Here is a 25630-nt window from a genome sequence, read left to right on the forward strand (position 1 = left end):
TGTAGGACCCTTCCAAGGGGATCCTGATAGAGCATTAGATTGCTGCATTGATAAGTTGCAAAAATTAAGTTTGAAAGGGACAGGACCAGTGAAATTAGGAGCAGCAAGATTGAAGACTGATAAGAAAAAGAAGGCAAAAAAGGGAACGGTCTCATTTGAATAGGGGTATCAGTGATTGCTAATTAATTTTCTATGATTAGAACAATTTTACTGTTGTGGGACCCTCGGGAGGATATAGTTGTTGAGGAGGATAACGAACAAGAACTACGATTACGAAATAAGATACACCTTGTGTTAAAGAAAGACCTTGAGCTGTTAGCCTCATATAGTAAAAAAGCTGAAGAGGCTTTGAGATCACCACCATTGAATTAGTTGCTTTGGATTGAAGAACCAGAATTTTATACTGGTCCTTACTTACATTCGCTTCCTTGTTATGTTTGCAAAAAGGATAAAGATAAATGCTATGCATGGGTAGCTTTGCATTGTGCAGATTGTAATCAGGTTTATTGGTATCCACAGAGGTCATTGGGATATTTATGGTGTACATCTTGTTTTGGAAAGTGGATTCGAAATCATATCTGGGTTAGAGCTCTTGAACAAAGTACTGGCCTGCCAGGACGGACAGGATTACAGCTCTTTGAGAGTGCAGAACAAGTGGTTATAGCATATCTTAGGTGGAAGTTACAGGAAAACCTTAGAATATTTGAAATTACTAAAGCCTCACGCATCATAGCAGCTCGCTGCAAAGCTGATTTGCCTTCAAACTTACCTCATGCTATACCTGTGAGCAAGGATGCTGATTTAGAATTAGATCAGTATATTCAAGAATTGACTCAGCCTTACAATAGACAATCTAGCAAACCAGGGAAAAGACAGCGAAGAAAGAAAAAACAACGTAAGCAGAAGGAAGAAAAGGAGAAGCAAAGCAAGCAGAAAGAAAAATGAGGTTTGTTTTTGTAATACTGCTCAATGCTGTAGCAAGTGAAGCAGTAGGAGTAACACACTTTAGTCAACCAAGGGAAAATTTATGGGTAACACTTGCTAATCAAACTAACCAATCATCACTTTGTCTTAGTCTTGGAGGAGTCACTAACCCATTTCGAACATGCCTGGTGGGACTTCCGGTGTGGTTTCCGGGAGAATTTTGCAGTTTGATAAACAATCAAACCTTATGTATGTCTAACATGTCAAACATCACATTGCCGGTGCAACAAGGGTATACTGCAGGTCAGAGTGATGGCTATCGTCAATGCTTACTAATCCAATCACTTAACACCTCTTTGCATTCTCCTCCTGAGGAATTGGATCTTTTTGGAAGTACAAATGCCAGCATATCTAACACTACAGCTGGTGGATGGTTTAGCTTCAAACTTTTGGGTGCTCAGAATTTAAACCAACCCAAAGAAACATGGGCCACCCTAGATTCATCACTGAATGTGAGTGAATTCTCTCCACAGCATTACAGACAATGTAACGGCACAAATATCACAGCACCAATGAAATTACCCACAGGAATATTTTTGATTTGTGGAGACAGGGCATGGAATGGTATACCAGCTAAACCACAGGGTGGACCCTGTTTTTTGGGAAAATTGTCACTGTTTCATCCTAATGTGTCCTTGCTAATGCAGCGGAGTCAAAATTCAAACAGCAGAAAACGTAGCATACATGACTTAGACTGCAGCAAGATAGGAGATCCACGGTTTTGGGGCACATTCAAACAGGTGGTGGTTTCAACTATCTTACCAGGAGGATCTGCCAATAAAGCCATGAATTTAGCAAAACAATTAGGATGCTGGGCAAGGGATGAGCTGAACAAGACATCACAAATTCTAGACATGTTAACTGCAGATGTGCAAAGTGTTAACCATGCTGTTTTGCAAAATAGAGCTGCTGTAGATTTTTTGCTCTTAGCACAAGGACATGGATGTGAAGAGTTCGAGGGAATGTGTTGCATGAATCTGTCTGATCATTCAGTGTCCATTCACACTAAGATAAAAGAATTACAACAGGGACTTCACAAACTTAAGGAAGAAGACGGTTTAGGAATTGACGAATGGCTTAAAGGCCTGGGACTCGGACCGTGGCTGAGGAACCTTGTGATCTATGCTATAGGACTGCTGGGTGTAATTTTACTGTTTTTGCTTATTTTGCCTTGTATCTTTAACTGTATTCAAAACATGGTCAGCCGTACAATAGCAAAAACATGGCAAACTAATCTCCTTGCACAAGAAGAAAACGGGGGAAATGTGGAGAGTATTATTAATAATTGGTTAGCTGAGAAAGGCCATACTGACATAATGCCACTGGTTAAGCTGAAGGAGAAAAGACAGCAGTCAGCAAGCTGAAAGGAAGAGTCAGCAGTGACCTTGCTGCAACATGAGGATAGGGAGTTGAGATTAGTCCTGAATATATCCTAAGAATATGTAGAAAGTATCAAAAGTAGAACCATAGGAATGTAGAAGTAGGCGTAGGTGCTGATATGTAACTGACCAATCCTGAGCTCAACTTTTGCAATATGTATGAAGCTCATTATTAACTGTATTTAACCCGCCGTACTGATCAATAAAATTGAGCCTGTGATGATCAAATTGATGTCCTGGTTCCCTTCCGTCGACAAGCAAGATATTAGGAAGGTTAAAGCTTAAGAATGGAGCTCTGTGTGTTGTGTTTTAAGGCTTACAAGCAGGTATTGTATTCGAAATAAGCAAGCATTGTTTTAAGCAAACGTGTGCTTATGGTGTGTGAAAAATTGTAAAAGTTTAGTAGTAATAAAATGGTTCTAAAAATAGTAATACAATTAGAGTAATAATAATTTGGACAATTTGAATTAGGACAATACAAGACAACAAATACAAAGAGTTACGGACCTCTGGGTACCTTTTTCTAGGCAGCATGAGCCCGAAAAAGGACCCCCGCTAACAAAGATTAACCCTTAAAAACAATAGCCCATTGCATATTCATGCACTTCATACATGATGCATAAATTCCATTCAAACACAGGATTCTGTCTGGTCAGTGTCAGCTTCTTCCTCTGAATCCTAACAGCACCTTCGAGGCAGGAAGAAGTTCGTTTCTTCTGGTAAGAGAGCAATAAATTATTTTTCTCTGAAAGGTTCAGGTGTCCTGTGGCTGCTATCTCGCTGGAAGTCCTTTCTTTAAAAAAGTATCCTACGTGGCATCGTTTCTATTTTAACAATTTTTATAACCTAAAACTATATTTAACATGGTACTTAAGAGAATTAATACAGCATTACTTTCTAACACAACACATATAATATTCATTTAATATTTGCGAAAAGCCAATCATAAAATACAGGCATTTTCACATTTACCATATGTATTTTGGTGTATTGATTAGTAGTGCTGTGTTAACAGTTTAATAATAAATGTAGTCTTGTAATTAAAAGGTAACTTTTGTAGTTAAAAGAAGAACTATGTCAGTGAGGTTTTTTTAAAGGAAGGAATGAGGCACTCGCATCAGATAGCAGCCACAGGACACCTGAATCTTTCAGAAAAAAGAATTTTTTGCTCTCTTACCAGAAGAAACGAACTTCTTCCCGCCTCAAAGGGGCTGTTAGGATTAGAAGGAAGAAGTTGATGATGGCCAGACAGAATCCTGTGTTTGAATGGAATTTATGCATCATGTATGAGGTGTATGAATATGCAACGGGTTATTGTTTTTAAAGGGTTAATCTTTGTTAACCGGTGCCCTTTTTCAGGCTCGTGCTGCCCAGAAAAAGGTACCCGGACATCCATAATTCTTTGTATTTGTTGTCTCGTATTGTCCTAATTCAAATTGTCCAAATTATTATTACTCTAATTGTATTACTGTTTTTAGAACCATTTTATTACTATTAAACTTTTAAAATTTTAAAAACAAGTGATTGACGTTTTTCACAGGAGTTGAGTCCCAAATATATTTTGGTGTCGCTGAGAGAGGTATTTTTAATTTATTTGATGAAGGGGGTACTTTTGGATCTCTCAGGAGTGCAAAGGGGAGCAGGGGAAGCGCTGAGTGCCTAGAGTGGGGGGATGCTGGAGAAAGGGGACCCTGGAACACCTGATGTAAAATTTCAATAGCGAATGTGAATTTTACTTCTATACCTTTTATTTTAAAGCAAGCACGCAGCGCTGGGTGGCTGGGGAGTCACTGCTCCACTCATAGCACACACAGTTCAGTAAATTATATATACTGTTTTTAAGCCTACAAAGCATTTTCCAATATGCTTGGTTAGTCCAAATTAGCAAATATCAATAAGCTGGGAGCAGTAATTTCACAATATTTCTAGGTGGTCATTGATTGCTATCCTTCTTGTGATTGTCTGGAGGGAGGCCTTGCACTGGTGTCTGCTACATGATTTGTCAAGTGCATCAAGCTTTTTATTATACATAAGCTTTTAATTGCTTTGTTACAATATCTTTTAGCTTTACCCCAACTTCCTCTATTTTATTCTAAGCATCAGTCGTCTTGCTGCCTCATCTCTTTTGCTCTACTATACTTCTTTGATTTTGATGCTTTATTTGTCTATTTGGTCAGAAAGTTTCAAAACCTTTCTTTGTGTCTTGTTTTGGACACAGCAGATAGAAGCATTTGCTGTTTCCATTCCCAATTGGCACGTGTCACAAAAACAATTTCCACAGAATCAGGGGAGGGTGAGCCCTGGGACCCCCAAAACCCCCTCAGCATGCCTGAGCAGGACCCGGGAGAGGGGGAATGCCCAGGACCCACAGGCCCCCCATCAGCTGTGAGAAGAGGGACCCCCATAAGCCCAAAATAAGGACACTGGAAACGAGGCACTCCTGGGAGAGGTTTTTGGAATTCTTGATTTTTGGAGGTATTTCTGGCCACCAGACACTCAGTGACTTCTAGAGATGGACTTGGCCAGTGGGACCTTCAAAGCCAATGTCCTGGCTTAGGGCAATTTTGGGAGGAAAAACTCTAAAGGTGTTTCCTGTAGAAGAGCAAAGTCAAGTGGCCCCTCCTCCAGCTGGTTCTGGAAAAGTATTTTCTTTGAGAGAAGTGGAAAAAACTGTTTATTGAACAGGCAAAGCACTCACCAGACCCCAAAATGAACAGTATTAAACAATAAAATCTCTTGCTGCTCCAAAAGAGATGAAAAACTCACAAAGTCCCTCCGTGAGCTGTAACATGGCTTGCTCAGTCTCTTATCAGTCTCTTATCAGTCTCTCTGGGGCTGGAAATGCCGTGGCCCAGCCCCGGTGGGGCACAGGTGTGAGCACCTGGTGCTCTTCTGGGTGTTCAATCCAGAGCAGGTTTAGACAGGTCCAAAGAAAAGGATAAACCAAAAACCACAGTCCAGGGAGCTTCTCTTCCTCTGCTAGCTCAAACTGACTAACAGCAAAGGAGGACTCTGTCCCGCTGTCTGTCCATCTGCAGACAAGAGAGGAGCAGGAATGTGGAGGAGTGAGAGAGGTTCTGAAAACAAACTCCGTGCTTCTTCTTCCTCCCTCTCTGCTCTCAGAACCAGTATTAAAGGTGCAAAGCTTATTTCAGACAAATGGGGATACGAGCATCATAATTTCACCCCTGGGACCCCCAAAAGACCCTCAGCCTGTGTAAGCAGGACCCGGGAGAGGGGGAATGCCCAGGCCCCACAGCCCCCCCAGCAGCTCTGAGAAGAGGGACCCCCATAAGCCCAAAGTGAGGACACTGGAAACAGGGAACTCCTGGGAGAGGTTTTTGGACTCCTTGATTTTTGGAGGTATTTCTGGCCACCAGACGTCCGGTGACTTCTAGAGATGGACTTGGCCAGTGGGACCTCCGAAGGCAATGCACTCACATCTTGTTTTTCCCCCAAATCAGGATTTCCCACTCCCAAACCTCATCTGGATGGAGAAGGCTGTGAGGAAGAGGAAGATGTCCCAGGGCACTGAGGCAGGTGAGAAGGAAGTCAGTGCCCCTTTTCCCCTCTGTCCTGCTCCGTCTCCCAGCCCAGCACGGCCCCAGCTGCAGCACAGCCCCACTGCTGATGCTGTCCAGCCAGGGATGCACTGGGGGGATCTCCTTCCCCTTCCCTGTGGCACGGAGGCAAATCCCAGCCTCTCCTTGTCCTTCCTCCCCCAGGGAAGGAGCTGAGGATGGAGACCAGGGAGGACAAATCCTCACAGCAGAACCTGGTGGAAGAGGCCATTTTGAGTGGCTCCAGGGCACAGGAATCCACTGGGGAGGAAAAGCCCCGGAGATCCCTCAAGAGGAGGGGCTGCAAACCCAGCCCAGGGTGCTCCGAGGAGGAGAGACTCAGCCTGTGCCTGGAAGGCAGCCAGAGATCTGGCCAGAGCGCTGAAGTGGTGGTCCATCAGCAGCTTGATGATGGCAAGAAGCCCCACCAGTGCTTGGAATGTGGGAAGAGTTTCGGCAGGAGCGACCACCTGCTCATCCACCAGAGGACCCACACCGGGGAACGGCCCTATGAGTGTAGGGAATGTGGGAAGAGCTTCAGGATCAGCTCCCACCTGACTGTCCACCAGAGGATCCACACCAATGAACGGCCCCACAAGTGTGGGGAATGTGGGAAGAGCTTCAGGATCAACTCCAACCTGATCGCCCACCAGAGGATCCACACCAATGAACGGCCCTATAAATGTGGAGAATGTGGGAAGGGCTTCAGGAGGAGCTCCAGCTTGAAACTCCACCAGATGATCCACACTGGGATACGACCCTTTGTGTGTGGGGAGTGTGGGAAGGGCTTCCGTGACAGCTCCCGCCTGATCATCCACCAGACAATGCACACTGGGGAGTGCCCCTACACGTGCTCAGAGTGTGGGAAGAGCTTCATTGAGAGCTCCAGCCTGATTCTGCACCAGAGGATCCACACTGGGGAGAGGCCCTACAAGTGCAGGGAATGTGGGAAAAGCTTTAGGCAGAGCTGCCATCTGAATGCCCACCAGAGGATCCACACTGGGGAGAGGCCCTATAAGTGCAGGGAATGTGGGAAAAGCTTCATCGACCCCTCTGGCCTGAGTGTCCACCAGAGGATCCACACTGGGGAGAGGCCTTACAGGTGTGGGGAATGTGGGAAAAGCTTCAGTCAGAGCACTAGGCTGATTCTGCACCAGACGATCCACACCAGGGAGAGGCCTTACAGGTGTGGGGAATGTGGGAAATGCTTCAGGCAGAACTCTAGGCTGATTGCCCACCAGAGAATCCACACTGGGGAGAGATCCGATGAGTGTTCTGAGTGTGGGGAGAGGTTTCAGAGCCGATACCGTCTCCTCAAGCATCAGCAGATTCACACAGAATAGAGGCCCTTCTGCTGCCCTGACTGCAGGAAGGGCTTTTAGAAAAACTGCACTCTCGTCACCCACCAGTGGATCCACACTGGGGAGAGGCCCTGACAGTGTCCCAAGTGTGGGAAGAACTTCTCCCAGAACTCTGCCATGACCCAACACCAAGGGAGGCAGCAGTAAGGGATGCCCAACAAGTGCCCTGTGTGCAGGAAGAGTGTTGCCTTGATTTTTAAAGATTTTCTGAGCCTTCTAATGTTTACATTCTTGTAGCAAACTTTCTCAAACACTTTCTGTAAATAACTTCTTGTTTGGCATTCTTTTATAGAAGAAGAAAAATATGATGGACTGTTAGTTTGTCCAGTGTCATTGGAGAGGTGGCACTTTCACCCTCCAATCCATGGTCGCTTTTAGAAAACTGTAAATGTTGGAGTCAGGAAATAAACTTCCCTTTTCTTCCCCTTGAGAGCAGCAGTGTGTGCGCTCGTGTTGTTTTGTGTCCTAGAGTGACAGGAAGAGCTTTGAGTGCTGCTTCAACTCCATCCCCCATTGGGGACCCCCACTGGATGGTCCACAGTGACCCTCGCTGGGCGGAGACTTGGTCATCCATGATCCTGGTGATCCATGTTGGGAAGACACCTGGCTGGTGGTCCCCACATCTTCCTGGCTCTCCTTGGGCACTTGGACACGGCCAGAGAAAAATCCATTGGGATGCAAACAGACATCAGAATTTCATAGTGGACAGCACAGTTTTTTACTTTCGACCCCAAAACAGTCTCACCTTTTGTATCCAGTCATTGCTTCGAGTGGCATCCAGAATTCCAAATGGTGTTGGAGGTCTTTTCCAACCTGAATCATTCCATGATTCCAATTCTCTCTGGCCCACCAGCATCTTCCACAGCCAAATGGTGATTGACTGGGGCAAAACCCAGGATTTTGGAGACAATGGAGTGGAAATCTTTCTAGAAAAGGTCCTTTCTACCCGCCCAGGCACATGGATACTCAGCCAGCATGGACACATAAATGCTTTTATTTTGGCCTTTATTTTCTTTCATTTTCCATTATCCTTCACCCAACATTGGGGTAAATATAAAGACATTCAACTAAGACATGGATGGTGACATTGTGGGACTTGGGTGGGAAGATGGTAGGGATGGGGACAAGGACGTGGGTGGGGATATGGTGGGGATGGGGACAAGGACCTGGGTGGGGATGTGGTGGGGATGTGGACAAGGACCTGGGTGGGGATATGGTGGGGATGGGGACAAGGACATGGCTGTGGATGGTGATATTGGGCATGGGGGGTGTCACAGATAGAGATGGTGACATGGGGCTCTATGGCCATGGATGAGGAAATGGGGGACATGGCCATGGATGGTGACACAAGTGGCCTAGAGACAAGTCCATGGGTTGACATGTCCATGCCATGGGGTGTCCCATGGCCAAGGACAACACATCCCCACCACCACCATGATACTGTCCCTTTCATGCTGCCATTTATTCCCTGCTCCTCCCCATTGTCACCCCACTGTGAACCCAGCCAGGGACAGGGGTGACATTTGGGGACACTCCTGTCCCCACTCCAGCACATACCTGGGGCCAGCAGAGAAGGGGATGAAGGACGACGGGGACCGTTCCTTGCTGTTTTCCAGACTGAACCTCAGAGGACTGAACACCTGGGGTGACACCAACACAGTCACACCGAGGGGACACAGCTGTCACCACCATGGTGACAGGGACACCTCATAGGGTGGCCCTACCTCACGCTTGGGCCAGAGGTCTGGGTTGTGGTGGGTCCCATAGATGCTCATCAGGCAGATGACCCCTGGTGGGATGGGAATGGCCACTTTAGGGAGAGCAGATGAGGATGGGTGGTGACACTGGGGACACCCTGGCCATGCCATACCCTTGGGGATGACACAGCCATCACACAGGGGGATGTCCTCGGTGCAGCGCCAGGACACAGCAGTGACAGGAGGGTGCAGCCGCAGGCTCTCCTTGATGCACATGGTGGTGAAGGGCAGCTGGGACAGGTCGTCCCTGGGGACAAGCGGGGGTGGCATCGTGTCCCCAAGCCACATGACCGGGGTGGCCCTGGGGACATCTCACCGTTCAATGTGTGCAGTGTCCCGGCCAGCCAGGAGCTCCTGTACCTGCTGGCGGCATCGCTCCTGGTGCTCAGGATGGCCGGCCAGGTTGTAGAAGAGCCATGCCAGGCCACTGGCCGTGGTGTCATGGCCTGTGGGGACACTGGGTGAGTGAGGGGACACTGGAGTGGCTCCTCCCCAGTGGCACCTGGGAGCTCGTGCTCACCCTCAAACATGAAGGTGTCAGCCTCAGCCGCGATGTCCTCGTCCGACAGGGTGCGGCCATTCTCGTCCTGCAGAGGCAAGATGAGCCACGGGCCACTGGGGCCACCAGTCTGTGGGCCACCTGGGGCCAAATCCCATCCATGGCCACCACCCTATGGCACCACCATCCCACTGGCCACCAGCTCTATGGTCAATGCTGCCCATGGCCACCACTGTTCCCCTGTAGCCACCAGTCTATGTCCAAGCCTCCCATGGCCACCAGCATCCTACTGGCCTCTATGGTCAATCCTTCCATGGCCACCACCACTCTCTTGACCACTTTCATGCCCCATGGCCACCACCCCAGCCCCACCTTGGTGAGCAGCAGGATGTACTCGCTGGGCTGCCTGTACCAGGGACCATGTGGGGACACTGTGGCCACCAGCATGGATGATAGCAGGACCATTGGGGCCACCAGAATGGCCAGCAGGGACAGGGATTGGACAGGATGGCCAGTGGGGACCATGGCAGAGCCAGCACAGCCACCAGGATGGCCAGCAGGGACAATGGTAGGGCCACCAGGATGGTGTCATGATCCGCTCGTACAAGCGAGGGTCATGATGGTTTGTTAACTGATCTGAGTGCAAAAGCAACACGGAAGGGGATTTTGGTATTAATCAAAACAAATGCACCTCTTGTTGAGTGCCCACAGCAGATGTGATGGAAGGATTAGAAAGGAGAATAAAGGAGAGAGAGAGAGAGAGAGAAAGAGGGGAGGAATAGCTGCCAATGGAGAGATGAAACCCTCGTGGTCCAGCCAATAGATCCGTCTTGTCACGTCAGGGAGAATCTCAAAGTCTTGGTTCTGTTATAGTCCTCCACCAAGGGGGGGAGCAGGTAAGTCTATTGAAAGCACCGAGAGGGAACAGGTAAGTTTACAGACAGTCCATGTTCTCAGCAGTGAGTGAGACCAATTGTTTTCTTGGTCCAGGGAGCACACCTGCAGGCAACACTTGGCAAACATCTGGCTTCAGTTCGGCCAGCCCCCTGTGTTAGAGTTATAGGGGTCTCAGTCTCAGCCCTTGGGAGGGGGCTTCAGTCTCCGTCACAGCGGTCGTGAGGCAGCTGAGGGAAACCTCAGAGTGTCTCTTACAGATGATCAGTGGGGACAGGTGTCAATCACTCCTGGCCGTGGGTCTCATAGCTGAAGATGCACTTCTGGAGCGTGTCCAGGGTGAGGAGGCTCAGGGGCTGCAGCACCTCCAACTCCACCGGCCCCCACCAGCTGCCACTGCTGCTGCCGCCCACTTGGCCTGCGGGGAAGGGCTGGGTTGGGGAGGGAACAGGGAGGGTATCAGGGACATGGGATAAATTTGGGGGTGGGACAGGGGTGGGAGAGGGGGAGGAGTTGAAGAGAAGGTGTGGAACAGGAATGTGGTGATAAATGAGGGGTGGGATTGGGGTTTGGGGGCAGCTTTGAGTTTGGGGTATGGGACAGTACAGAATTTGGGTACAGGACGGGGCTCGGGGTGCAGGACAGGACTCAGGATGCAGCAGTGGGTGCAGGACAGAATTTTGGGTGCAGGACTGTCCTATGGTGACGTTATGATGCTTGTATCCCCATCCATGTGTTCTGTTTATGCTGGATATTATGTTCTGTGCCTTCAAGACTGGCTCTGAAGAGCGAAGTTTTGTTTTGGTTTTGTTATCAGCCGCTCCCCCACGGCTGGCGGGACACAGAGACAGGGCAGTACATGGTGCTGCCTTTGCTTTTTGCTTGGCTTTTTGCTTTGCTCTTGCTTTTGTTTCTGCTCATTACTTAGTTTAGCTAAGCACTCCGAATTTTTCCCTGGACTGTTTTTCCTTTCTCTTTTTTGGAACCACTCAAACCTGCTCCGGACTGGGACCTGGGAAACACTGAGAGTTTGCACCTTGTGGCTGCAGCAGCTGCCCCAGCACCAGAGGGACTGATAACAGAGCGACCACTCCCAAGAGAGACTTTCTGAATTTGTCATCTTTTTCAGAGTGGTGAAAGAGTGTTGTCACCTGGTATTGTTCATTTTGTGTGCTGGGGGTGCTTTGCCTGTTAAATAAACAGGTTCTTTCCACTTCTCTCCAGGGAATCCTTCCTGACCCAGTTGTGGGGAGGGTCAATGTGCGTTTGCTTTCTGGAGGAGCCCCTTTGGAGGTTTTCTCCCAAATTTGCCCTAAACCAGGACAAAATTTGGTGCCCAACGTGTGGGGCTTGAGAGAGAGTGGAAAAAACCCTGTTCTGACTGCATTTTGGTTGCCATTACTCTGTGTTGGTATAAAGCAGTTAATGGCCATGTTTTTTGAATTCATAATGTCTCTTGGGGTGGAGGCTTGCATGCATTTCTGGTCCCCAGGTGCAGAGGATCATTAATGGGACATCACACCATGATTAATATGATAAGGGAAACCAATTTATTACAAAAAGCAAGCCATATTTATACTGTTCTCTATTGTTCACACCTCAAGCTGATACATGATTGGTTAAATCCTTTTTACGCACGCATTTTGATATTTCAGTTAATTTTAGTTAGTCTTTCTTCTTCATGCATCTCGCTGTGGTTTTCTTGTCTGCCTTTGCATCCTGAACCGTCTGCTGCTGAGCGTGTTCTCCTTCTTTTGTGTCCTTCAAGGGCATGGTGACCTTACTCAGGTTCTATGAAGGCTGGATTGTGAACATGTTACATATGTCCATTGTCCTCCAAAAAACCCTCAGCACTCCTCCCGGTGCTTTCTGGTCATTCAAGTGCCCTTCAGCTGACTGGTTTCATGCTTTGAGCTTCAGGGAATTGCCCAATCTTTGTGAAGCTGAAATAAATATCATATTAGTCAACATCTTAATTGTGTTTATATCTCACAGAATTGCCTTTTCTTTTGCCTTTGTCTAAAACTGTTCCTGTGCGGAAATCTCTGGGGGATGGTGGACAGGTCAGATGCTGCTGGGACATCCCAGAGCACTTGGACCTTGGCTCTGCACAGGAGAGCTCTTCATCCCCTTTCTCTCTTTTCCTCCCTCTGGGCATGGAGGGAGCTCCTGACTTCAGTGTGTGACTCGTGTGTGCAAAGAGCAAATCTGGGCAGAATTGGGGCAGGGAGGGTTTGGGGGGACCTTGGGATCTGTGCTGGGCACAGAAGGTGCTTTCCACTGCTCTGAGGCTGTCTGCTGTGGAAAGTGGATTTAATATCCAGCAGAGGAATGACTTTTGCATTTGATGGAACTGTGCCTTCCCTTGGCTTTGTTGGCTGAAAAGATACAGAGGAGCACGCACAGAGTTACCAACTCCTGGATTCCAGCACTGTTCAGGTGGAAATTCCAAGAAGAGGTAGGGTCAAGATGTGTGCTTGCCTTGTGGTCAGCCTTCAATACCCCTTGGTCTCTCTGGGCCCTTCCCCCAGGTGGGCCTTGGGCTCATTTGGTCCCTCAGGAGCTGGGCTGGGGCTGCAGAGGTGGCTGTGGAGCATTGCCTGTGCTGTGCCAGGGACTGGCAGCCACTGCTGGGCTGGGATAGAGGCTCTGGGGGGATTGGGGCTCCAGGGCAGGGCAAGGCTGGACCTGCCCCTTCCTCCCCCCCACACAAAATGTTTAGAGCCAACAATCTCCTCCAGACTGTCACAACAGGGAATGCTGGAAGTGAAATCCCAGTTGTGGCCATGGGCACCTGGCTGAGAAGGACAGTTTTGTTCCATAGGAAGGAAAGCACAGAGCCTCAGTGTTTGGAAGGCAGGTGAGAGTCTCACTAGGCCAAGGCCAGCCAGACTTGTCAGGAATGGCAGATTTTTTTTGGGAGCAGTCTTTGGATTTAGGGAATTCTGGAGGTGGAAGACCAATCTCAGCCATGCATGCCTGGAGAAGTAGGACAGTTCTTTCTCATAGGGAGGAAAGCACGGAGTCTTCCCCAGTGTTTTGGGGACAGATGGGAGGTGACTCTCCTGAAAACACATCCTGCCACACTTGTCCTGGCAATATTCCTATGGGAAAAATTTGGAGTTGAAATCCCAGTTCTGGCCATGAGTAATTAGAAGAGATTGACAGTTCCTTTCCTAGCAAGGAAAGCACAGAGCCGCAGTGCTCCAGGAGCTGATGAAAGGCAGCCTTTGACATTCCAACATCAGCCAAAGCTGTCCAGTGGCCCCTGGGAGGCCAAGCCAGCCAGGCCTGTTCCACGTTCCCTCAGTTCCATGAGACCCAATGGTCCCTTGCTTCCATGTGTCCCTGAGGTGCCATAATGCCCCCTTGGTGACACCAGGCCCTGAAGGGTCCCAATGGTCTCCATGGTTCCATCAGGCCCCACAGAACCATAATGGTCTCTGAGTCCATGAAGCCCCGCTGTGTCACCAAGGCCCCTTGGTTCCATGGGCTCCAGGGGTGCCACAATGATCCCCTTGGTTCCATGAGGTTCCATAGTGCCACCACGGTGTCCTTGGACCTGCTGGGACTCTCAGTGTGTTCCCAGACACCCCCAGCATGGTTACAGACGCTCCCAGTATATCCCAGTTGCCTTCAGCATACTCACAATCATTCCCAGTCACATCCACTTGGCCCAGTAAGATTCCACTTTCCACCAGTATGATCCCAGTCACTCCCAGTGAAGGGAACGGACCGGGATGGACTGGGACAGGCTGGGATGGACTGGGACACCGGGATACACCAGGCAGGATACACTGGGATACACCAGGATAAACTGGGATACACTGGGATACACCGGGACACACTGGGATACACTGGGACACACCGGGATATACTGGGATACACCGGGACATACCAAGACACACCAGGATACTCCAGGATACACCAGGACACCCTGGGATTCACCGTGCCCAGCACTGGGACCCACTGGGAGCAGGATCAGAGCACACTGGGACTCAGCAGGGCCAGAACTGGGGCAAAAGGGATCATAGTGGGACCCACTGGGATATACTGGGAGTGACTGCAACCATACTGGGGATGACTGGGAACACACTGAGAGTGACTGGAGTCACTGAGTCTACATTGGGGGCAACTGGGAAGACTGGGATCACAGTGGATTCCTACCGGGGTCATACTGGGAGTGACTGGGTCTGTGCTAGGGTGTCGTGGTTTTGGTTTGCTAATATAAGATCTCTTTAATTTTGGGATTTTTTTTGGCTAATGCACTAAAGAATGTGGTGGGTTTGGTGTTGGTTAATTACTAATACACTTATTTTTGGTTGTGAGATAGGATTAGGAGAAAGGTAAAGCAGGCTCAAAACTTTAAAAGGGTAGAAAGAAAAATTTTAATAATAGTAAGTAAAAAGAAAAAAAAAGGTAGTAAGAATCAAAGCAAACTTTTTAGAATACTTCTCCCCACAACTTTTTCTTTCTCACTGACAATGTAAAGAAACTAAACTTAAGATTTCTAGTCAGTTTACTACCTCTCAAAGAGTCTTTTTTTAGTTCACTTAGGGAGAGAAGTCCCTCTTGATAAAGTTATGGAGACTTTTCTACAAAAGGAAAAAAAACAGTTTTCTCGTGGTTCTCAATTTTGTCATGAATAACAACTGCCAGGGGAACCTTGCTATCGTAAAATCTTTCTTATTTCTACAAACCTTCCCACAGCTTGGAGATGGGCTATGTTGATTGATGGGGTATTGTTTTAAAGATGAGCTGTTCAAAGGCAAAAGTTCTCATTATCTATCTCTAAAATCATCTTCATCTCTGGGAGCACAGATCTTCATTTTTAGAAGCACAAGACTGTGCTCTTTCTTTGTGCAAACTTCTCATGAGATTACAGCTATTTCAACATCTGCTTACTTTAACATAGAAGCCTTTACCTAATATCAATTCAAACACTTTCATTTCCTTATAGTTTTATGTGTTATAAGGGAAAAGAGTCTTTTCTTTATAGCTTACAAGAGGATTTCAGCTCTAAAAACAAAGCATCTTCTCCCCCTCCCATCTGGGACTTACTTACCTTCTTCTTTATTACCTTTAATATCTTCATCTTGTTTTTAATATACTTGCATGTTTTTCTTTTCTCTCACTGAGAAGAAGACTGAAGCACTGAAAAAGTTAACATCACGCCTGAAGCCTACCTAACCCACCAATAACTACTAACAGAAAGCTGTGGCTCAGTTGTGTTCAGATCAGCTTTGTAGTTAGTGTTTAGTTTTCTACGCCAGCCACAGAAGTCTCTGGTCTCAGCCAGGCTAAGAAGAAGAAGCAGCAGCCTGACAGCGAGATCTTCGCAGCCACAGCCAGCCCTGCTCTGGCTAAAGCTCCGCAGCCTCCCCTGTCTCCTTGCCCGGCAGCTGCTGAAGCCCAGCCCGGCCAAACCAGAGCCCATGGAGAGAGAAGCCAGCAAGCAGCCCAGGAAATAGAGAAGAAGCCCAGCCTGCAGCAAGACGGCCCAGCCCAGCCCAGACACAGAGCTGAAGCCCAAACCGAAACCCAGCACCTCCCTGCCGACCAACAAAGAAAAGAAAAGTTTCTGAATTTTTTGGTCTTTACCATGTGTGTTTCACAAAAGCGTGTCTAGCTTTTCAGCAGCTCAACAGACTGTCAGATACACAAAAAACTTTGCATCACTTCCCTACATTTCCTCCCATTCCCAAACGTAACACAGGGGCCACTGGGAACAACTGGGATCAGACTGGGAGCAACTGGGAGCAGCTAGGACCAAGCTGGGAGCAACTGGGATCATCATGGCATCAGAGTAGGATCATACTGGGAGGGACTGGGTCTGTGCTAGAGGCAACTGGGATCACACTGGGAGGAAATGGGGACATGCTGGGGACCAATGGGATCATACTGGGAGCAACTGGCACCACACTGAGGGTGGCTGGGATCCTTCTGGAATCATACTGGAAGTGACTAGGGGCAGGCTGAGGGCAATTGGGACCATGTTGGGGCAACTGGGATATACAGGAAATGACAGGAATCATGCTGGAGGTGACTGGGAGTGGCTGTGAGCAAATGGAATCATACCGGAAGCTACTGGGAGCAACTGGGAGTGAGTGGAAACACATTAGGGACAACTGGGATGTACTGGGAGAGACCAGGAGTGACTGGAATCACAAAAGAACCATAAAGGAAGTCACTGGAATAATACTGGGAGTATCTGGGATTGACTGGAATCCTACTGGGCGTGGCTGGAATCCTACTGGGTGACTTGGAGTGACTGGGAGCATACTGGGGGCAAATGGCACTGTACTGAGAGTAACTGGGTTCATCCTGGAATCATACTGGGAAGGACTGGAACCATACTGGGAGTGTCTGGAACTATAGTAGGGCTGAATGGGAACACCTGGGATCATACTGGGAGTGACTGGGATGATACTGGGATCACACTGAGTGTAACTGGAAGTGACTGGGACCATCCTGGGGGTGACTGGGAGCCACAGGGCCCATGCTGGGAGTGACCTGGGGGGAACTGGGGGAACTGGCCCGGCTGGGGCTCAGGGTTGTTCTCCCCCAGGGCTGCCCTGGCTCCTGCTGCCACCCTGGGCCCCACAGAGCCGAGGGACAGGGGACAGCTGAGGGACAGGAGACAGGGGCAGGGACGTGGATGGGTAGAAGGGAGTTCCAGGGGGTCCTTGAGCCCAGGAAAGGGGAGTCCAGGGTTTCCCAAAAAGGGGGGACAAGGGTGGGGACACCAGGGATGTTCGAGAACGAGGAGTTCAGGGGGTCTCTGGTTTTGCACACAGCTGGGGCTGGGGACTGGGAAAGGCAGGAATGGGGGACCAAGGCATTCCAGGGCATCCCAGGGTCAAGCCAATGGCCAGTCTGGAGGCTGGGAGCCATGGGATGGCCGGGAAAAGGGGAGCAGAGAGCCCTGATGTCCAGGAATGGGGTGTGAAAAATGCATGTATTTTATGATTGGCTTTTCACAAATATTAAAATGAATATTATATGTGTTGTATTAGAAAGCAATGCTGTATTAATTTTCTTAAGTACTGTGTTAAATATAGTTTTAGGTTATAAAAATTGTTAAAATAGAACTATGCTATGTAAGATGCTTTGTTTAAAAGAAAGGACTTGCAGCGAGATAACTTGCAGCCACAGGACACCTAGATCTTTCAGAGAAAAAGAATTTATGGCCTTCTTATCGGAAGAAACAAACTTCTTCCCACCTTGGAGGTGCTATTAGGATTAGAGGGAAGAAGTTGACACTGGTCAGACAGAATCCTGTGTTTGAATGGAATTTATGCATCATGTATGAAGTGTATGAATATGCAACGGGCTGTTGTTTTTAAGGGTTAATCCTTTGTTACCAGGGGTCCTTTTTTGGGCCCGTGATGCCCAGAAAAAGGTACCTGGACGTCCATAACTCTTTGTTTTTATTGTCTCATATTGTCTTTATTCAATTTGTCCAAATTGTTATTACTCTAATTGTGTTACTATATAACCATCTTATTACTATTAAACTTTAAAAATTTTAAAAACAAGTGATTGGCGTTTTTCACAATTTGGTAGCAGAGGATGGTTACTAACTCCTCGCTGCCGGTGCTTTGGGAGAGTCAGAGTGGGGAAGGCGCGCCCTGCCCTCTTTGGCAGCCTCGCTCTGCTTCCCCTGAAGTGACCGACAGACGCAGGTTACGATCTGTGGACAAAAGGAGACAATAAAACAAAGAGAACGGGAAAAGGGTCCCTACAACTGCTGTAATTTGCCCCCTAAGAGTAGTAGTGCGCACGAAGAACCCGGGAAGGAAAAAGGATTGGTAAGTATTTCTCGGGGGGCAGGTACGGGGGGATGAATGTGTGTGAATGAGAGGCGGGCTGGTTGTCCCAGACCTGCCAAGTGAGTGCGGAGTCTCCCACGCTGCGTTTCCGACTTTGCGCTGGAAAAGCGGCCAGTAAAGAGACAAAGCGACTCATAAGAGAGTGAAAGAATCCCCGGGGGTGACTGGGACTGGGTCTCAGGGAGGGGTTGGACCCCTCGGTGGTGGGGAGCAAGGTTTCCTAGCCCAATCCACTAGGAAACAGGACAGGAGGGGCTCCTAAAACCTGCTGGGTTGAGGGATTTATATTCCAAGAGCATCCAAGAGCAGGGTTGAGCAGAATTCTGTCCGAGTGAGGATATGCCCGAGAACACTCAGGGTGGGACAACACAGCTAGATTGGGGGATAAAAAAATGCCCAAGAACATCCAGGGTTGGACAACACAGCAGAACAAATTAAATGCCAAAGAGCATCTGTAGTTGTACCACACCGCTGGGTTGAGGGACAGAAAATGCCCAAGAGCATCTGAGGTTGAACAACACAGCTGGATTGAAGGAAAATTACCCGAGAGCATCTGGGGTTGGACAACACGACAGGATTGAGGGAAAAATTGCCCAAGAGCATTTGGGGTTGGATAACACAGCTGGGTTGAGGGATATCCAATAGCACCGGGACTGGCCAGTAACACCTAAACTTGTAATAGGCGATGTGAAAGTAAAAGGTACCTTATTGTTGTTTTGCGGTGTGTGAGAGTGAGACACACACAGAGCCAGCCTCAACTTCCTGGGCAGGTGGGAAGGGGGAGGTGTGGAAAGAGCGAGTGACCTGCACACCAGGCTGCAGCTCCCGGCTGGGTGGGGGCTTCTGGGCCCAAGAGGAGCGAGTGACCTGCGAACCAAGCTAGCGTTCCCTGGGCGTGTGAGGGGCCGTAGCTGAAGAGTGTGAAAGACACGCAGACAGCCTCACAGGGGAACGGGCACCAGAGGCAGCCAGAGTCAGGGCCCTTCTAGGGGGCCTGGTGACACTGAGACCTGGAGGTAAACCCCAAAGCGAAAGAGGGGGCCACAAGGACCTGTGATTTTCTAGCAATAAGGATCCCCTTTGTGTCTTGAGAGTGTGAAGGAATGTGTGAAAGTGAATGAGAAATAAAAGTGAGTGAATGTAGACGAATGAAAGTATAGGTAATGTCGATTGTGCATTTTAAGCCTTACCATATCTCCTTGGAGGGAGTTGGATTGTATTGAAAAGCAGTGTGAGAAAAAGGGGTTTTTTTGGGTGTAAGGAGTTGAAAGAAAAGTGGTATTTAAGTTGTTAGTAAAAAGTGAAAAACAGAAGCAGGGGACGAATAGATAGAAAACTGAAAAATGAGACAGAAATTCAGTAAGGTGGATACAGGAAAAGAAAAGCAGAAAAAAAATACCAACAGAAATACCCCAAGACAGCACTTTGGGAGTTATGTTAACAAACAGAAATACAACTCATTGCAAAATACAGGGTATGCAGAAGTTGATGAGAAAAAACATGCAAACTTGTGAATTATATACTTAAAAACAGCATTAGAAAATTTAACACAAAAGAGTTATATATTGATTCAAGGTATGCCTTTAGAGTAGCACATACCTTAAGAAAAATTTTAAAAGGGAGATTGCTTAATTAAAGAAGAAAAAGATTAGTACATGAGAAACTTATTTTCGAGGTTTTAGAGGCATTACAATTACCTAAGAGACATAGCAATAGTACATATTAAACGACACCAAAAGGTAAAGACCTAGAAATAAGAAGAAATAAAATAACTAACTGGCAGATCAAGAAGCTAAAGATGCAGCAGAAAATAGAGCTGAAAGAGTTAATATTAACTCCAAATGAAGAAAAAAAAAGGGGGGGGGAATTAAAACAAGATTGTGGCGAACAAGATAAATCGGGGAACTAGAAACATCTTGATATGGAAGACAATTAGATAATAAAACGCTTACGAGGGAATAGCAGAGGACGTGTATCAAAAAGCCCGGTGGGATACACAGGCTAGGTGTGATCATTTTTTTAAAAGAACTATGGGTGCATTGAGACCTTTAGAGTAAAAAACAAGTACCTGAAACATGTATAATTTGCCAAAAGATAAATAAAAGGGTGATGAGAAAAACAATATGAGAAGGTCGTCAGTTAGCTCGTCGACCATTTCAAAGCATCCAAAAAGCAAAACGGGGAAAGTACAGAGCTGAGAACAAATTACCTCATCCATTCCCGTTCGTTCCCCCACTCGTTCGCACCAGCCCTCCCAGCCCCTGTGCCGGCTCCGGCACAGTCCGTCTGTCCCGGTCCGTCTGTCCCGGTCCGTCTGTCCCGGTCCGGCCGCCTGGCCCGCGTTCTTGCCGGGGGTGGGGGTCTGTCCTGCCGTGTGCACCGTGGTTACCGCGCTGATCGCACCGAGGGGGTCCCGTCTGTCCCATCCCCGGCTGCCCTGACTCTGTCGGCTCCCGCCGCTGCAGCCGGGGTCAGTCCCGGCTTTGTCTCTGCCGGATCAGCCACCGTGAGCCGAGTGAGGGCGATCCCCGCTCCAGCTCGGTCTGCACAGGAACAGCCCCTCGGGCGATCCCAGCCACAGACCCCGCCTTTGGAGCCCCCAGACCCTGAGCTGGGCCGAGCCCCTCGGGCCATCCCGGCTGCAGACCCCGCCTTTGGAGCCCCCAGACCCTGAGCTGTGCCGATCCCCTCGGGCCATCCCAGCCACAGACCCCGCCTCTGGAGCCCCCAGACCCTGAGCTGTGCCGATCCCCTCGGGCCATCCCGGCTGCAGACCCCGCCTCTGGAGCCCCCAGACCCTGAGCTGTGCCGAGCCTCCCCGTCCTGCCCTGAGCTCCATTCCCTTGGTAACCACAGCTCCGGCTGCTTAAGGAAACTCTCTAAAGGAATCACTTTATTGAAACACTAAAAAATCAGTTAGAAGAAAGCCCTCTCCTGATTCTTCCTAAAAATACGTGAGAAAGGCTGTAGAAGATAAAAATCCAAAAAGAATGGGATAAAGAGATTGGTCTATTTCCATTAAGAGAGGTTCTCAAAGGGGGGTGATGGATCAGAGTTTGTAAATGCTTCTTTGACTTTGTCTGAGGTCTGTAATTTTAAGAAATAAATAAAAGAGATATTTGGAGAATCCCATAGGCATAGCTGAACAATTAGACCAACTTTTAGGTCCAAACATGTATACTTGAGAACAGATGTGGTTGGTAATGAAAATAATATTTTTCTCAGGAAGAAAAGCAATTAATCAGAGCAACTGAAATAAAAGCTTAAGAAAAAGATAATCTGCAGGGACCCCCAGAGAAGACAAAATGCCAACTGTACCTCCTGAATGGGGTTAAAATAATGAGGAGGGGAGTAAACACATGAACAGTTATTGTAATTACATAACCAAGAGAATAAATGAGACCGCATATCAAAGGCGAAATGTGAAAACAAAAGATTTTTGAGAGACAGCTTTTAGAGGGGAAAGAAAAAACTCCAACTAAATAGATAAACAAACTTTAGAGAAAAAGGAAAATGGTCCTAAGTAAGCAGAAGATCTGAAAATCTTTAAAGAAATGGGCCCATTAAAAAAAAAAAAAAAAAAAAAGTCATAGGCTTTAATTTTTTTGGGGGGGAACAAATACCATCAGGAGCCTGTGATAACTTTAAAAGTGGGTCCCCAAGAAGAAGAATTGGAATTTGTTATAGACACAGGGGCAGAGAAAACCTGCCTGTTAAACGTTCCAAAAGGTTATAGTGTGAGCAAACATATAGTGAAAGTAACAGGGGCAAAAAGAGGAAGTTTTACATTTCTGGTCATTAAAGATGTGGTAATTGAGGGAAGAAACTAAAATTTAGGTGGGAGATGTGTTATTGGTCCCAGGGGCAGGTAGCAATTTATTGGGAAGAGTCTTACAAGTGCAATTAAGAGTAAGAGTTATATCAGAAAATAAGAAAATGACAGCTAGAGTTTTGAAATTAAGCCAAGAGGATGAAGAAAAAAAAATCAACAAAGAAGTTTGGGCTGGAGAAAGAAATAGGGGAAGAATAAATATCGACCCCATAAGGGTTACAACTGAGAGAGGAGAAAGAGAGAAGTTGAAGTAGAGAAGTAGTTAGGAAACTCTGAGATGTTAGAATGTGAAGTGATGACATCTTGGTGCTAGAAGAGAGCAGAAGTGTGAATGCAAGTTTTTTGCATGAAAGGCAGAGAAGTATCTTAACACATGGTTGTTAAGAGGTTATTCAATGCCACACTGGGATCCGGAAAAGCCTTAGCAGAACGGGCCCTCCTTGAAGAGAAAAGAGGATAAGTTGACGAGAGAAAGAGAAAGAATGTCAGGAGCACCTGGGCACGCCAGGTTTGGGGTTGTCAAGGCTGGGAGGTGTCTGAGCGCTCCCTGCGATCGGCGGGGTCTCGGGGGCTGCGGCACGGACCGATCCATGGAGGTGCCCCGGGCGGGGCTGGCAGCAGAGGACACAGGTTTGCGGCCAGGAGCGGGCTGGCTCCGGGGCAGAGCTGCCGGGGGGCTCCCAGACTGTCGGGGTGCCGAGCCCAGGATGGCAGCGTCAGCCTGGAAGTAGGCCGAGAGAGAGAAGGGGAGAGAGAGAGAGAGAGAGGGAGAGGGAGAGGGCAAAAGAGACCCAGGGCAGCCCCCAGGGTCCCCATCCCCGTGCTGCTCTCCCCTGCCCCGGCCCTGCAGCCAAGGGGCCGCACCGGGGGAAGGGCCAAGAACAGCCTTGACAGCAGGGCTGTGAAAAGAGGGGCAGGGGGGACTAGCACTAAAAGATAAAATCAAAGCAGAGATTGCTGACTCTCCAAACCTCACAAAGCGGTTTGTTTTTCTTAAGTAAGAGGTTTTTTGTTTTTTTTTTTTCTTTTGTGTGTTTTGTTTGCCGTTAACGAGAAGGCTTTTGTCCTGAAGAAGAGGCTGCTGTAGAGAAAGCTTTTAGCTAAACCCAGAAAGTTTAGAAGGAAAGCGAATCGTAAAAGTTAATGCAGTATTATCTTTCTTTTATTATCTATGCTATTAAGAAGTCCTTTCCAGGTACTACTGAAGCAACAATCAAAATCACGGAAAGAGAGTGAATTCATGCCAGCAGAATCAAAGGACTTGTGAAGAAACTTGAGGAACGGACTATCATATTTAAACCGGGTGATACTGAACTGACTTTCCAATGGGGACTGAGTGGTAATGGTTTGAGAAAACCCAAATGATCCAAGAAATGTACAAAGAATAACACTGAATTAAGAAATAAGATAATGCTTATATCACTGGATTTGAGCACTGCCTGAATAAAACATCTCCTTGGGGGAGGAATACCTCAGATAGAAAGATCAAGAACGTTTTTGTATTCTGACCTTAGCCCTAGAATTGTACAAGGGAGAAGGGGAATTACTATTTCCATTAGTAAACTTTACTTGATTCATTCCAATACTGGACATGCTAGGTGGGTTATAAGTAAATGCTTAAATTGTAAGAGTAATTAGTGTTGTGATTCGCAAAATTTATGCTCTTATTGCAAAAAGTGTTAAAGTACTGACTTGGTTTTGTGGATGGGAATTATTAGTGCCTGTTAAATGAGAGATACCTGAGGAACAGTCAGAGACCACAGTTAAAGAGTGTCAAAAACAATTTGCCTAGCAATTAGTTAAGAGAAAGTGACAAGAAAATAGAGGGCAAGACCAGATTGGCCTCTGTATTTCACCACCAAGAAGATCAAATAAACCTGCTGTGGGTTGCAACCTCACAGGCATGGGAGGTGGGAGTATAAGCCATACTGGACCTCTGTTATTCCTGTTTCTGGCACTCATTTGTTGTCTTTTCCCTTTCGGGATACCAGCAGGATTGTGTCACAAATGCTACAGAAAGCATCACATAGAAAGAAACCAAAGTTCCTCCTTTATTACACACACCTGTGTCAACAGCCACTGTTATAACCCATCCAAATTAAGAACTTGTAGGCAAAACAGAGTAAATTATTAGATTACAAGAAACTTAAGAAAAAGTGGCAATAGATTTAGAACTGAATGTCCAAAAGGAGAGAGAGGGATTTGTTTTAAATTTAATCTTGAAGATGCGGTTCAAGATTTGGAAAAAAAACCCCAAATAATAAAGGAAAAGGTAAAACCAGCACAGCAATCTAACTCTGTATTGACTCCAAATTATCTGTTGAATTGTATTACAAGACTCCAAGCAGTTATAGAAATGATAGCAAATAAGGCTGCCCAGGCATTAGAGTTAACATTAAGTCAGCTAAGCCAAACAAAAACTGTAGGGTATCAGAAAGGTTCGCTTTAGACTATTTATTGGCCAAAGAAGGGGGTGTTTGTGGAAAGTTCAATATATCAGATCGTTGAAAATTGATGACCACAGAAAAGTCATTCTAGCAAAAGCAAAAGAAATCAAAAAGAAAAATATATACGCATATAACAACCCAGGTACCAGTCCAAAAATTAGAAAACAATGTTAAAATCTAGCTGGTGGGGTAATGTATTAGAAGAAATTAAGATCTTTCATTTGTGTTACAACTGTTTTTATATTTCTTTCTTGTGTAATCCCGTGTTTTATTTTACCAGCATAGTCCAGAAGATATAAGTAGAAAAAAAATATTGCTCAAGCCAAATGATTTACAAAGAATAAGAGTGGGGATTGTGAAAAATGCATGTATTTTATGATTGGCTTTTCGCAAATATTAAAATGAATATTATATGTGTTGTGTGAGAAAGCAATGCTGTATTAATTTTCTTAAGCACTGTGTTAAATATAGTTTTAGGTTATAAAAATAGAAACTATGCTATGTAAGATGCTTTGTTTAACAGAAAGGGCTTGCAGCGAGATAGCAGCCACAGGACATCTAGATCTTTCAGAGAAAGGGAATTTCTTGCCTTCTTATCAGAAAAAATGAACTTCTTCTCACCTTGGAGGCACTGTTAGGATTAGAAGGAAAGAAGTTGACAATGACCAGACACAATCCTGTATTTGAATGGAATTTATGCATCATGTATGAAGTATATGAATATGCAACAGGCTATTGTTCTTAAGGGTTAATCCTTTGTTAATGGGTGTCCTTTTCCAGGCTCCTGATGCCCAGAAAAAGGTACCCGGACATCCGTAACTCTTTGTTTTTATTGTCTCATATTGTCTTAATTCAATTTATCCAAATTGTTATTACTCTAATTGTGTTACTATTTTTATAACTATTTTATTACTATGAAACTTTTTAAAATTTTAAAAACAAGTGATTGGTGTTTTTCACACTGACTGTTCACCGCTGCCAATGCTCACAGTATTCTCCTAACACACTTGAGCTTCCTGTCTTTCAGTGAGAGAAAGATTCAGCTAAAGTCAAGGAAAGAGGGCAGGGGAGATGGAAACCTTCCC

This window comes from Melospiza melodia, chromosome 7 (genome assembly GCF_035770615.1).
Source record: "Melospiza melodia melodia isolate bMelMel2 chromosome 7, bMelMel2.pri, whole genome shotgun sequence".
NCBI classification, from domain to species: Eukaryota; Metazoa; Chordata; class Aves; order Passeriformes; family Passerellidae; genus Melospiza; species Melospiza melodia.